The following is a 15,870-nucleotide window of genomic DNA, read 5'->3' as shown; positions in this document are numbered from 1 at the left end:
TTGTTACTCATGTTCTTGAAGCGGGCCTATGGGCCACCTTGTTATGTAAAAAGGGCTAAGGCCTTGCTCTTGTATTCTAAAAAGGGCTTGACCTCTGTGTCTTGTTATCTGAATAGGGCTTAGGCCCAATGGGCTCGAGCTGAATTGGGCTTTGGATGGGTTTCAGATATACAGAGTTTTCCAAACTCACCCCTTCCTCTTCCCTCCTTGCGGGTAAGCCCTAGTTGGTGGACTTGGAGTCAAGGCGGGATTCAGAGTGGCCATGAAGATGGATTGCCAATTTTAAATAAGTTTAGCATTTAATTTGGATTATTTTATTTTATTATGTTTAAAGTTGTAATAAGGCCTCTTTTTAATTATTTTTATTTTGGGGATTATTAAACTGGTTAGCACTAGGGTTCGTTTTATAAAAACTACTTGATTTTTAAAAGATCACGATGACGCATAAAGTTTCCATAAAGTAAATGTTTTTCAAGGAAATAAATATTTTAAACAAACGTTTTCAACTTAAACATTTTCTTAAGACGGACATAATCAAGCGATTTTCTCAAAATTATACGAGATGTTAGAGTGTGGCAATGGTGGTGTGCATGTCTAGGATTGGATCCGGAAGAGCTTGGTACTTAAGCGATCGAGCGGACTCACCTCCTCTTTTTCGGGTTTCCTACGGTGCATGACTTCTATTCACTTTAACCTACCTTTAAAAGTGTCTTTACAACACCAACTCGGCTTTTCCAAACTAAGTGTCTGGAATGTTTTGAACGCATCAATGTAGCGCATCGATCCGGTCATAACGTCCGGCCGGGTTTGGGGTGTTACATTCGATGGTATCGAGCCTAGGTTGCAACAACTCGGTGTGGATTGGGTCCGAAATCTTTTCAAAACTTGGGCCTAAGAAGGGTATTTTTAGAAATGGTAAGTTTTTGAAGATGTTCAAGTTTTTTTCTATTTGTTAAACGGGGTTAAATCAATAGTTTTAAAATAAAAGTGTTTTCAAATAAAATCTTTTTATTTTCGGTAAACAAAAACATGGTATTTGAAATTTTAAATAGATCGATAAATGAGTGGCTGCTGAATCCCCAGCACCAAGTCTGTAAGTATCTTTCGCGCTCTATATATATCTTGCATTGTCTTGTAAATATCTGTAGATAATCTTGAGCCTTAGAGATAGAGCTATTGATGATGTAGTATTAGGACTACAAGATGGAACCATAGCTAAATTATGATTGCGCTGAAATAACTTTAAAACTTTATCATTCATAAGACATTCGGTATTAAGCAGTGAAACCAATAAACTAATGTCATAAAATTCGTGTCGATAAATCGTTATGAGTACAAGGGCTACTCGAGGAAGAGGCCGTGGTCGAGGCCGAGGTAGCACTCAAGCTGGATCGGCGTCATCTGAACACGTGCCGGTGGCGGGTACGCCCACCACCGATTAATGAAAATGGGCCGTATGACCAGTGCAGGGATGACGCTTTGTCTCGTGCCATGTTGAGGGTTTTGGAAAGGGTGGCCGGAGCTAACGTCGGGCCCATGAATAGGGAACTGATTTGAGATTTTAGGGCGATCTGAGTGGCCCCAAATGTGGTGAGTATTGGTTGGAAGCCCAGAGCGGAACATGGACGACTGGACCGCTCGGGAGAGCGAAGTTGAAAGGGGTAGTGTCGTTCTTTGCGGGATGAAGCGTGTCGATGGTGGATTCTTGTGAGAGAAGGTACCCGGTGAGAGGGTAACATGGGAGCTGTTCAAACAGACCTTTAAGGCGAAATATGTTGGAGCTAGCTATGTAGATGCACGCAGAAAGGAGTTCTGAATCGACTCGGAAATAAGACCATTCTTGAATATGAGGCGGAGTTTCTACGATTGAGTCGGTATGCAAATGGCATCGTTTCCACTTGAATATGAGCGCAGCAGACGTTTTGAGATGGCCTTAGAGATGAGTTAAGGGTGCTCATAGCTCGCAGAAGGGAGCGAGATTTACCAGACTTGGTAGAGAAGGCTAAGACAACCGAGGAAGTGAAGCAAACCGAACGGAGGAATCGTGATAAGGACCGGAATCGATTCGGGAGGATCTTTGGACCGGCCGGGTCAGAATCGAAATGTTAAGAGAGCTAGGATGGGGAACCGGTTCGGCGATTCGGTGAACATGTAGACCGCAAGCTTGTGGAGATTGCGGCGAATGCATCAAGGAGAGTCTTTGGAAGGGTTTTGGGGCTTGTTTTCGTTGTGGGTCTAAGGAGCATAGGATTAAGGATTGTCCTAGGAGGGCCACTCCAGCTCAAGTGGCGAACAAGGGGTGAGCGGCCGGCTCAACTGTGAGGATGGACCACCGCGCCAAGAGGTCGTGGACAAGGTCATGGAGGTAATGGCCGTGGGCGTGGGGCACCCGGTAGGGTATTGGTAACGCGGATGCTCGTCCACCCGACTTTGGTGTATCTTTGCTCGTTGCTTGAGGAGGGTGCCTTTTGATGTCATAATGGTACATTTTTATCTATGGTGTACCTTATATCGCTCGATTGATGTGGGATCAACCCATTCGTATGTGGCATATAACATTTACGGGCACCGGGCGTGCACTTGAGGAGACTGTATGTGGGGTGTCTGTGATAAGTCCTTTAGGTCATTCGGTTAAGGTAGAGAAACTCTTCAAGGAGGTGCCTCTGGAGATTCAAGGCAAGGTTTTCTGTGGGGATTTGATGGAGTTACCGTTTGAAGAATTCGATCTGATCCTAGGGATGGATTGGTTGACCAAGCATAAGGCAACTTTGGATTGTGCAGCTAAGAGGATGGTGTTAAGAACTGTCAATGATGAAGAGGTTATGATCATTGGAGAACGAAGGATTACTTATCCAATGTAGTATCGCGTTGAGGGTCGAGAAACCGATGCGCAAGGGATGCGAGGCATATCGGCTTTGGTAAGTCAAGTGGCCGAGGATCATTGTGGAGACCATCGAATGTTAGGGAATTCGGGATGTTTTCCGGAAGAGCTTCTGGATTACCTCCCAATCGGAAGTTGAGTTTGGAATCGATTTGTTACGAGGACAGCTCCGGTCTCTATTGCACCCTATAGGATGGCAGAAGGAGTTAGTGGAATCAAGGCTCAAATTCAAGAGCTATTAGATAGAGGCTTCATTAGGCCTAGTGTGTCTCCTTGGGGAGCACCGGTCTGTTTGTAAAGAAGAAGGACGGAACGATGCGCATGTGCATCGATTATCGCCAGTTGAACAAACTGACGATTAAGAATAAGTATCCACTACCAAGGATTGATGACCTGTTCGATCAATTTAGGGGAGCTTCAGTATTCTCCAAAATCGATCTTCGTTCTGGATACCATCAGCTAAGGGTAAAAGAAGGGGATATTCATAAGACAGCATTTCGAACTCGATATGGACATTATGAGTTTGTGGTCATGCCGTTTGGGCTAACGAACGCACCTGCAGCTTTTATGGATCTGATGAATCGAGTATTCCAACCTTCCTTGGATCTGTTTGTAGTCGTCTTTATCGACGATATCTTGGTATACTCTGAAACGGAGGCGAAGCATGATGAGCATCTCCGTATTGTGCTGCAAGTGTTAAGAGAGAAGGAGCTCTATGCGAAATTTAGCAAGTGTGAATTCTGGTTGAAAGAGGTAACCTTCCTAGGGCATGTGGTCTCTTCCGAGGGGATTAAGGTGGATCCTCGTAAAATTGAAGCTATTCGGAATGGAAGCCACCTAGGTCGATGTCGAAATTCGGAGTTTCCTAGGGTTGGCGCGGTTACTCTGAAGGTTTGTGGAGGTTTCTCGGTAATGGCGGCGCCTTGACAAAACTCATAAGGAAAGCAGTACCATTTGTCTGGACCGAGAAACAGCAAAAAGCTTTTGATCGGTTGAAAAAGGTATTGACCGAAGCGCCAGTGTTGATTCAACCGGTGTCTGGGAAGGACTTCACCGTATATAGCGATGCGTCGCATGTGGGGTTAGGTTGCGTACTGATGCAAGAGGGCAAGGTGGTCGCTTATGCATCATGACAGCTTAAGGCTCATGAGGTGAATTACCCTACGCATGATTTGGAGCTAGCAGCGGTGATTTTTGCGTTAAAAATTTGGAGACATTACTTATATGGGGAGAAGTGCATCATATACACAGATCATAAGAGCTTAAAGTATTTGTTGACTCAGAAGGAGTTGAACCTTAGGCAACGAAGGTGGGTGGAGTTGCTTAAAGACTACGACTGTTCGATAGAGTACCACCCAGGAAAGGCTAATGTGGTGGCGGATGCATTGAGTCGAAGGGTTGTTACGGATTTGAGAGCCTTGTTCGCACGATTAAGTCTATTCGATGATGGAAGCTTGTTGGCAGAACTGCAAGTAAGGCCTACTTGGACTGAACAGATTAAGGAAAAACAGTTGAAGGACGATTCATTAGCTCTTCGGTTCCAGCAAGTTAAGAGTGGTGAGAACGAGGATTTTGGGTTGAACAGTGAAGGAGTTCTGTGTTTTCGTGGAAGGGTTTGTATTCCAAAGGATCCTGAATTGAGGCAGTTAATTCTAAAAGAGGCTCATGGTGGACTCTGTGCCATGCATCCTGGAGGGAATAAGTTATACCGAGACTTGCGAGAGGTGTCTTGGTGGCGGATTAAAACAAGAAGTGACTGAATTTGTTGGGAAATGTCGGCGTGCCAGCGAGTTAAAATTTGAGCACCAACCGCCGTCGGGATTACTACAACCAGTGAAAATTCCACTATGGAAGTGGGAAAGAGTAACAATGGACTTTGTGAGTGGGTTACCTTTGACACCCACCAAGAAAGATTCGGTGTGGGTAGTTGTGGATAGGTTAACAAAATCTGCTCATTTCATACCTGTTCGTACCGACTACTCACTACAAAAGTTGGCTAAGCTATATGTGGCGGAGGTAGTGCGACTGCATGGGGTGCCAGTGTCAATAATCTCGATCGAGACCCTAGGTTTACGTCTCGATTTTGGCGAAGTTGCAAGAAGCGTTGGGAACACGATTGGATTTTAGCACCGCTTTTCACCCACGCATGATGGACGATCGAAAGGGTTATTCGAGTTCGGAAGATATGTTGAGAGGTTGTATCATCGATTTTGTGGAAGTTGGGAGGACTACTTACCATTGGCGGAGTTTGCGTACAATAACAGACTATCAAGCAAGTATTCAGATGGCACCATATGAAGCGCTTTATGGGCGAAGATGTCGACGCCGACGTGTTGGACGAGTTGGTGAACGACGAGTGCTTGGACCGAATTGGTGCGGACATAATCAAAGCAAGGTTAAGGCGATAAGGGTCGGTTAAAGGAGGCGTCCGATAGACGTAAGTCGATGCGGATTTGAAGCGCAAAGAGATTGAGTTTGTGGGGATATGGTTTTCTTGAAGGTATCCCTTGGAAGAAAATTTTGAGATTTGGTAAGAAGGGTGTGAGCCCACGGTTTATTGGGCCTTACCGAGTTGTTAAGTGGGTTGGACCGGTGGCTTATCAGCTAGAGTTGCCACGTAAGCGCATCGTATCCACGACGTTTTCATGTATCCATGTTGAGGCGGTATCGATCGACCCAACTCATATCATACCGATTCTTTGAAATTGAAGTACAACCGATTTAACCTTGAAGAGGAACCTGTGCAAATACTTGATCGTGACGTCAAGATGTTGAGAAGGAAATCAATTCCACTAGTGAAAGTACTTTGGAGAAACCATGGCAAGGAGGAAGCTACCTGGGAGACTGAGGAGGCTATGCAGCAACAATACCCTCAACTGTTCTGATAAGGTAAAATTTCGAGGTCAAAATTTCTTTAAGGAGGGTAGAGTTGTAACATCCTGATTTTCGGGTTTATTCGCGATTTTCAATATTTTGTAAAGATTTTTAAAATTTTGTATTTGGATGTGGAATTAGTATTTTGAGTAGGTAAATGGGCTTATAGAAGGCCCATGAGTTGGCCAAAACCCAATTGAATTTTTGGAATTTTAGACTTAGGAGTTAGGGGTTCTGGCTAAGTGGCCTTAAGTGGAGTGATGGGTAAATTGCATCACAAAAAGAGCCTTGGTTAAGTGGCAAGGGTGACGCCACTAGGCTCCTAGAAAAGTGGCGTGTGGAGCTTTGGGAAGGCAAGGGATCGATTCCTGTGTTGGCAAATAGATGCATTTATTTTTTAGTGCGGGAGGGTAAGTGTTGGAGTTCGTGGATTACGCTAAAGGAGAGTTGGATCGGTTTAAATGCTTGGATTAAGGAGGGATAAGGGAGAGATTTAAGGGATTTGGATGAGGCTAGGAGTTGGCGAATTATGGGAATTGAAGAGGGAAAAATCGGCGGGGGCTATGTTGTTAGTATTTGGCACTTAGGGTATTGAGTGGTGTCATTTTTCTTCCCTTTAACACCTTAGGGTTGTTTTTCCTCTCTTTTTCCTCTCTAGCCAAACTACCACCCCCTATTCTTCTTCTTCTATTTTTCTTTCTTCTTCTTCAAAACTATTCATCATACCGCTATTCATCAATACTTTTGCGAATCCATAAAAGCCGAAATCCTGTGATCATTGCTTGTGCCGATTTCTTCAAAGCCAGGTTCTCCTATGTTCTTTTGTTTTTATTAATTTGCAATTATCTTTTCTCAATCCTAGATCTCTGACCGCAATTCTACTTCAAGGTTGTAGCGCCACATTATCATCTTCTTCATCACACAAAAGCCGAAAAACCATAGATTTGGGGGCTTATAGCCGAAACTTCAAGACTTTGGGGAATCGAGTTCTACCGTCGTTTGATAGATAAATCTACACTAGATTACGTGGAAATCAAGTGGAAGTAAGGGGTAAGTACGTATCATCTCGGATCTGTTCTTATTTTGCAAAGTTAAGAAAAGTCAAGTCCCTAAAATTAGGGAGGTCATCGATTTGGGCATATGGCTCTAAGAGTCTTTAATCGATGTTTTCTTTCGGTGACTAGAGTCTTCTTAAGCGTTAAATCTAAGGCGTGGTTCATTGGAGCAATCGGATTCGAGCTAACTATCGATTTTGGCAAAAGGTAAGGTTTCAAAGGTTTTAGGGATATGGTTCGATCATGGATAAGTAAGTTTTGGGGTTTAGTGATTATGGTTTGTAAATAAGAACTGTGCTAATAAATTGTAGGATATCGAAGGGATCTCGAAGCGTTCGTCATGAATCGGTGTGTCAGAACACCCTTTCTTAGTTTAATTACGCAAAAGCCGAAATGCCGAAATTTCGGCATTTCATGGTCATGTAAGTATGTGAATGCTCTCAAGTCATAAAGGAATTGTTAGATCGGCACCGCAAGGTGGTAAGCACGTTCAGCGTGATGCTTTAGCGTATTTCGAAAAAAGGGCTTGATGGGCAAAACTGGGCCCAATGGGCTTACTGGACCAATATGGGTAAGAGATGGGCAAATTAGCTCATTAGGTAGATGGTGGAATCAAATTGCATAAAACCGATAAAAATTACTGAATTAGCTTGTGATGAGCGTAGATCACGAAATTACCCTAAAGAGCAAAATTACCGAAATTACCCTTAAAGAGCAAAATTACCGATATACCCCTAGGGTTTTAAATTGGTGAATCGCATGATTGATCAATGTTGTATTTTACATGATATGCTTTTATTAATATCATTGCATGGGGTTGGGGTATTAATGGAGGAAATCTTGAAAGTGGTTCATCCACATCTTGGAGGCTTTGCCTCAATCGATTGAAATTTGAGCGGCGTTCTTTGCTGACTCGTGTGTGTAAATTTGGGTGGGTTGAGATATTCCCCACAAGGTGTGTAGGGTGGTGCAGGCGATTGTAGCGGTTGGTGGGTTGAGTAGTCTCCCCAGATGGGCTTGCATTCATTATTACTGTTGTTACTCATGTTACTGAACTGGGCCTATGGGCCACACTGTTATGTAAAAAGGGGCTAAGGCCTTGCTACTGTATTCTGAAAAGGGCTTCGGCCTACTGTGTACTGTTATCTGAATAGGGCTTAGGCCCAATGGGCTCGAGCTGAATTGGGCTTTGGATGGGTTTCTGTATACACTGAGTTTTCCAAACTCACCCCCTTCCTCTTCCCTCCTTGCAGGTGAGCCCTAGTTGGTGGACTTGGAGCTGGGCGGGATTCAGAGTGGCCATGAAGATGGATTGCCAATTTTAAATAAGTTTAGCATTTAATTTGGATTATTTTATTTTTATTATGTTTAAAGTTGTAATAAGGCCGCTCTTTTTAATTATTTTTATTTTGGGGATTATTAAACTGGTTAGCACTAGGGTTCGTTTTATAAAAACTACTTGATTTTTAAAAGATCACGATGACGCGCAAAGTTTCCGCAAAGTAAATGTTTTTCCAAGGAAATAAATATTTTAAACAAACGTTTTCAACTTAAACATTTTCTTAAGACGGACATAATCAAATGATTTTCTCAAAATTATACGAGATGTTAGAGTGTGGCAATGGTGGTGTGCATGTCTAGGATTGGATCCGGGAAGAGCTTGGTACTTAAGCAGTCCGACGGACTCACCTCCTCCTTTTCACGGTTTCCTACGGTGCATGACTTCTATTCACTTTAACCTACCTTTAAAAGTGTCTTTACAACACCAACTCAGCTTTTCCAAACTAAGTAATACGGAATGTTTTGAACGCATCAATGTGGCGCATCAGATCCGGTCATAACGTCCAGGCCGGGTTTGGGGTGTTACATATGTGATTAATTCGGATTCAGTTGAAAGTCGGTGTAGTAAAATTGGATTGTATGTGAATTTTCGATGTATTCCCGAAGAATTACGGATTACCCCGATCGAGAGGTAGAATTTGTGATTGAAGTCTACCTGTCTGATCCCGTATCGATACCTCCGCACTGTATGGCACCCTCTTGAGCTAAAGGAATTAAAAGTACAGTTGCAAGACTTATTGGACGAGAGGTTTTATCGACCTAGTACATCACCATGGGGAGCTTCAATGTTATTTGTTAAGAAGATAGATGGGTCGATGCGGTTGTGCATTGATTATCGACAACTCAACAAATTGACTGTCAAGAACAAGTATCCACTTCCCCGAATAGATGATTTGTTTGATCAACTGAAAGGAGCTTCAGTATTTTCAAAGATTGATCTAAGGTCGGGATACTATCGGTTGAAAGTAAAAGAGTGCGACATATTGAAGACGGCATTCCGCATGCGAGGTATGGGCATTATGAATTTTAGTGATGCCATTTGGATGACAAATGCCCCCGCCGCTTTATGGATCTTATGAATCGGATTTTTCAGCCATACTTGGATCAGTTCGTAGTAGTTTTTATCGATGATATTTTGGTGTATTCCAAGTCAGAAAAAGATCATGAGCAACATCTCCAAATTGTTTTGCAAATACTACGAGAAAAGCAATTGTACGGAAAATTGAGCAAGTGTGAATTCTAGTTATCAGAAGTTGTGTTTCTTGGTCATGTCGTATCAGCGGATGGAATTAGAGTGGATCCAAAGAAGATTGAAGCAGTTATTCAGTGGAAAGTTCCTAAGAATGTATCAGAGGTACGAAGTTTTCTTGGATTGGCTAGTTACTATCGAAGATTCATCAACGGATTTTCAAAGATAGCCTTACCGATGACCAAGCTACTACAGAAGAATATTCTATTTGTTTGGAATGAGCAATGTCAGAAAAGTTTTGAAGCATTGAAACGAATGTTAACAGAGACACCGGTATTGACTTTACCAGAATCAGAAAGAGATTTTGTAGTGTACAGTGATGCTTCATTGAGTGTACTGGGATGTGTACTAATGCAGAATGGGAAAGTCATTGCTTATGCTTCACAGCAACTGAAATTGCATGAACGCAACTGCCCAACTCATGATTTAGAATTAGCAGCTGTAATTTTTGCCTTAAAGATTTGGAGGCACTATCTTTATGGTGAAAAGTGCTATGTTTATACGGATCATAAAAGTTTGAAGTATCTGCTTTCACAAAAAGAATTGAATCTGAGACAAAGGCATTGGATAGAGCTTCTAAAATACTATGATTGTGTCATAGACTATCATCCAGGGAAGGCTAATGTAGTAGCCGACGCACTGAGTAGAAAAGCTGCGATTGAATTACGAGCAATGTTTGCACAACTTAGTATCACTGAAGATGGAAGCCTTTTGACTGAATTAAGAATAAAGCCAGTAATGTTTGATCGAATCAAATCAGCACAGTTAGAAGATGATAAGTTGTTAAAGAAAAGAGAGATGATTCGGAATGGTACAACAGAAAATTTTAGCATTGATGGAAATGGCTGTCTAAGATTTCAGAATCGACTTTACGTTCCGAATAATTCTGAGTTGAAAGAGTTAATTCTTCGAGAAGCTCATAATAGTCCATTTGCATTTCATCCTGGAGGTATGAAAATGTATCGTGATTTGCGTGAATTGTATTGGTGGTCGGGAATGGAAAAGGATATAACTGAATATGTGGCAAAGTGTTTGACTTGTCAACGAGTGAGGGCAGAACATCAAGTTCCATCAGGATTACTTCAACCCATCAATATTCCTAAATGGAAATGGGATCGAATAACGATGGACTTTGTGACGGGATTACCGATGTCTACAAGTAAAAAGAATGCTATTTGGGTAATAGTTGATCGACTTACGAAGTCAGCTCATTTCTTAGCTGTGAGAACCGATTGGTCGTTAAAGAAACTTGCTGAGGATTATGTTCGGGAAATCATTAGATTACATGGTATTCCAAAATCAATAATTTCTGACAGAGATCCAAGGTTTACGTCAAGGTTTTGGAAGCAATTACATGAATCTTTCGGTACTCGACTTCATTTTAGTACAGCTTTTCATCCACAGAATGATGGTCAATCTGAACGAGTAATACAAATTTTAGAAGATATGCTTCGAGCCTGTATGATTGATTTTGAGTCTAACTGGGAATATTATTTGTCATTAGCCAATTTGTGTATAATAATAGTTTCGATCAAGTATCTGAGATGGCACCGTATGAGGCTTTGTATGGGCGAAGATGCCGATCACCGTATGTTGGATGAGGCTGAATGAGAAGAAGATGATTGGACTGAATTGGTTCAAGAAGCAGAAATCTGATTAAGAAAATTCGGAAAGATTGAAAGCGCTTTTGATAGGCGAAATCGTATGCGATTTGAAGCGACGGGATATTGAATACTCGATCGGGGATAAAGTATTTTAAAGGTTTCACCTTGGAAGAAAATTCTAAGATTTGGTCAAAAGGAAAATTAAGTCCTCGTTTTATTGGGCCTTACGAAGTTATTGAGAGAATTGGACCGATGGCGTATCGATTGGCCTTACCTCTGAACTACGAAAATGCACGATGTCTTCCATGTTTCTATGCTAAGAAGATATCGATCGGATCCTTCACATGTTATTAGGACCGAGAATGTAGAGATTCAACCTGACTTATCGTATGAAGAAGAACCAGTTGAGATTCTAGCACGAGAGGTAAAAGAATTACGTAATAAACGTATTCCTTTAGTAAAAGTGCTATGGCGAAGTCACAGTGTTGAAGAAGCTACATGGGAACTAGAAGAAACGATGAGATCTCAATACCCCCATCTCTTTTCAGGTAAATTTCGAGGACGAAATTTATTAAGGGGGAGAGAATTGTAATGAACTGAAAGTTACGGTATCGGAAATTGAGTCTTAAGTATCATTTACGTGAAATTTATTCATGAATATTTATTAGAAATATTTATGAATTATAGTTGAATGGTTATTTAATGTTTGATTAAGTTAAGTAGCTTGAATTTAGAATAATGACTAAATTGCATACGGTATAAAAGTTTAATTATAGATTAAAGATTAGTAAAAGGGACTAATCTAGCAATTAGACCCTAAGTGCCATGTGTGTGAATGTATGATATAACATGTGTAATAGTTGGTATATATGTGTAATAGCTATAAGATATTTTATGTTATAGCTATTACACATGTTAATTTTATATTTATTATAGGTTAATAATAATATAATATAGTATAATGAATAAAGAATAATGAGTAAAGAAACATAGAAAGAGTTACAGAGAGCAAGCGTGAGAAAGAAAGAAAGAAAGAAAGAAAGAAATAGAAAAGGGAAATTTGAGGATTAAGGCCCTAAAGCTTGATTGGTAAGTTGTTTTAGCTCATTTTCTTATGATTTTTATGTTTATGGATGCCTAATTCAAAGTTCTACATGTATGAGGTTAAAATGAAGAAAAATAGAAAATTTTTAGATATTGATTTAGTTGAATAAATTGAGGTTTTATGGGTTAAATTGATAGGAATTGAAGTTAGAAGTGAAAATTGAGTGATTTATTAAAAGAATTCTAAGTTAGGTTTAAATAGGGATTAAGTTGAATAGAGCTCAAAATTTATGTTTTATAATGAATTTTATGAGTTAGAAATTGTTAATGAGTTGATTAAAAGAGAATATGAAGCTTAAGTTAAAGAAAAAAAAGATTAGTAATGGAAAAAGGACGAAATAGGAATTTTTGTAAAAGTTTGATAGAAAGTGAAAAATGTGTTTTATGAATTAGTATATTGATGATTTTTAATTGTATGATTGTTAGTAGCAAACGTAGCACCGGATACGTCATCAAAGAAGGGAAAAGAGAAAGTGAACGGAGATATCGATTAAATTTGATAAATAGTGGTTTGTATTTCTATAAACCGAGCTTAATCGTTATTGCTATATTTGATATTTATATTGTATGAAAATGTGAATGAGGTAAGTATTTTTACCATATTGAAATGAATGTGATTTTGAATACCCTATTAATGATTGTCGGGCTAGTCGGATATAGTTGACATGTCATAGGAATTGGAAGTATTGGGATATTCCGACATTGAGTCGATGAGACACTATGTGTCGACTCATTGTTAAAGTTCGGATTTGTTCGATGAAGTACTTTGTGTACTATAATGTTAAAGTTCGGATTTGTTCGATGAAGCACTATGTGCTTATCCCGGAGTGTGGGTTGGATCCGTGTATCCGTTAGTGTCCGAGTTATGTTAATAAGGGTAAATAAAGTAAAGGTTATTAAAGTCTTGATTGATATTGAATAATAGCAATAATGTGTTTGAGTTACCATGTTTTAAAGTTGATTAAGCTATTGTTTATAGAAATACCACGAGAGTATTCTCAGCGTTTGTTTGTTTCGTCTTGCAGAGCTAGGTATGAAAGTATAAGGACTCGACATACAAGCCGATCCCCAAACTCAAATTGGTGAAGTTTCTATCTTTTAGAAAATGGCATTGTACCTAGGATGTCTTTTGGTTATTTTGAAAGTATCTAAGTTGTTAAGTGATATTTTGGTATGTTTTGTAAATGTTACCAAAACCTTAAGTATGGTATGTTTTGATATGCTAGTGAAGAGTAATAAGAGGAATTGTTGGTAAATGTTGTAGAGAGAAGAAATGAAGATGTTATAAACTTAGTTATCAACATTTTATACTAAAACAGATTTGGATAGTAACAGTAGTCCAACTTTGAAAATATACCAAAAATAGTATAAAGTGAATTAGATGATGAATAAAATATGTAATTGAAACTTAATGAATCTATTTTTATATGGAAGAAACAAAATAGGTAAAAGAGTTGTATTTTATGAGATATTTACGTTTTGGTGAAACAGGGTTAGAACAATTTCTGGATTCCATGTTCTGACTTTAGAAATTCACCATAAATTGTGCATTAAGAATTAGGACTCAAAATTTATTTTTATGGATTCCTTATTGTGTCTATTTTTAATTGAAACAAATGGCATAGTCATTGGATTTCTGTACAGGAATAAATTTGATTCGTAGTGCACAAGGGTCAGAGTAGCCGAACCCTGAAATAGGGGAGACTTCTTCTAATAAACTGTACTAATTGGCCAGACCAAAAATTCTAGAAAAAAATTAGTAAGTAGATATATGAGTCTAGTTTTAGGGAAAATTTACGGAATTGGATTTTGTGTTTCGTAACTCGAGATATGATTTTTTTAGCGACCGTGACGCAGATGGATAGTTTACTACGAAAACTGTTTAAGTGCTATGATAAGTTTTGTAATGTCTCCTGCTTGACTCCGGCAACGGTCTCGGGTAGGGGGACGTTACACACGGGCATGACTAAAGCCTTGTGAGACACACGGCCTATTCACATGGGCGTGTGACCTGTGAAACTTTGAAAATTTTATTAAATTTTTGAGAAAATTTGTATGTGCTTGGTTTAATCCCAACCCCTTTCTAAAGCATGTTTAAGGTCTCATTGACCTATGTAAGGGACTTTTTAATGATGTGTGACGATGATGCTATGATGATTGGGAAATGAATGCAAGATGATAAGATTTTTCTGGTAACGCCTTTCACCATAGTCCAACGACGGATACGAGTTAGGGGTGTTACATTTTATTGGTATCAGAGCTACGGTTTAGTCGATTTTAGGACTAATGTAGTATATGTGAGTCTAGCTATACATGCCATATATATGAATTGTGATAGTGTGATGATTCCTGATAGTTAAAATGTGTTTTTCATATTGTTAATGGATCCTGAACGAGCGATACCTGATGATGTTGAGAGCAGTGCGCCCGCTCTAACTTAAGGGGCAGCACCGACCGAATCTAGGCTGACATATAGTAGTCAGGAAGGAGAGGCTAAGGAAACATTCTTCCAAATGATGACTGAGTGGTTCATGAAATTTGTACAAATGAATCCGGTTGCTCAACAACCTCCACCCCCACCTATTACTCAACAAGTCCTAGTTGTGCCACTAGTAATAGATCCGATTCGACTAAGTAAGCCACCTGTTGTAAGATTCGTAAACACAGGACTGAAGAGTTTCGAGCTACGGTTGATGATGATGCTGAAAGGGCCGAGTTTTGGCTTGAGAACACTACCCGAGTATTCGATAAGTTGTCCTGTACTTCAGACGAATGTACTAAATGCGTAGTATCTTTGCTTAGAGATAACACATATCACTGGTGGAAAATTTTGACATCGGTGGTTCCTAGGGAACGAGTTACCTGGGAATTCTTTCAGACAGAGTTTCGGAAGAAGTACATAAGCCAGAGATTCCTTGATCAGAAAAATAAAAAGTTTTTGGAATTGAACAAGGCCGGATGATCATTACTGAATATGAAAAAGAATTTGTATGTTTAAGCAAATATGATCGAGAATATATGTCTACTGAAGAGATCATGTGTAAAAGATTTGTTGATGGATTAAATGAAGATATAAAGCTATTAATCGAGATACTTAAGCTGACAGAATTTGTAGTACTGGTTGAAAGGGCTTGTAAAGCCGAGGACCTCCGTAAGGAAAAGAGAAAAGTTGATGCAAAAGCAAGAGATTCGAGGAAGAGATCGATGAATACTTATCATTCCTCATCAAAGAAATCAAGAGATTACTTTAATCAATCAACAGCTTCAACGGGATTTCAAAATACAGATCGCGGGAAGCAATACACTAATCCTAAAGCTCAAGCCACATTGGTATTGAATGTTGGTAACATTAGAGATGTTAAGCCTGAGTGTCAACAATGTGGAAGACGGCAGCTTAGAGTTCTCTTGTTATAGTTGTGGGTCACGAGATCACTTTATAAAAGATTGCCCAGAGTTAGCTGAAAAAGATAATGCTCAGAACATAAGGCCGAGTAACACTGCAGCTAGAGGTAGACCACCAAGAAACACAGGAAATGTGAGTGGTGGTAGAGGTGTGACGCAAGATACTGTAGCAAGATCTGATGCTAGAGCACCTGCACTAGCCTACACTATTCAAGCACGAGAAGAAGTGTCATCTCCAGATGTTATTACCTGTACTTTTACTCTCTATGATACTAAAGTTATTGCATTGATAGATACAGGGTCTACTTATTCGTATATATGTGTGAATTTGGTATCCAGTAAGACTTTACCTTTAGAGTC

The 15,870-nt window shown here is 39.8% G+C and overlaps 1 long non-coding RNA gene across 1 annotated transcript; it reads left to right on the top strand.

Annotated features, from left to right (window-relative positions):
• The first annotated feature begins 5,668 nt into the window (after positions 1–5,668).
• LOC128281367 (uncharacterized) lies at positions 5,669–8,234 on the top strand. The gene is made up of 2 exons (XR_008271574.1): positions 5,669–5,770; positions 8,064–8,234. It is a non-coding gene; the product is annotated as an uncharacterized LOC128281367 (long non-coding RNA).
• The last annotated feature ends 7,636 nt before the right edge of the window (positions 8,235–15,870 follow it).

This window comes from Gossypium arboreum, chromosome 10, assembly GCF_025698485.1.
Source record: "Gossypium arboreum isolate Shixiya-1 chromosome 10, ASM2569848v2, whole genome shotgun sequence".
In the NCBI taxonomy this organism is placed as follows: Eukaryota; Viridiplantae; Streptophyta; class Magnoliopsida; order Malvales; family Malvaceae; genus Gossypium; species Gossypium arboreum.
The sequence above is the reverse complement of the archived record's forward strand: the minus strand, read 5'-3'. Positions and strand labels throughout refer to the sequence as shown.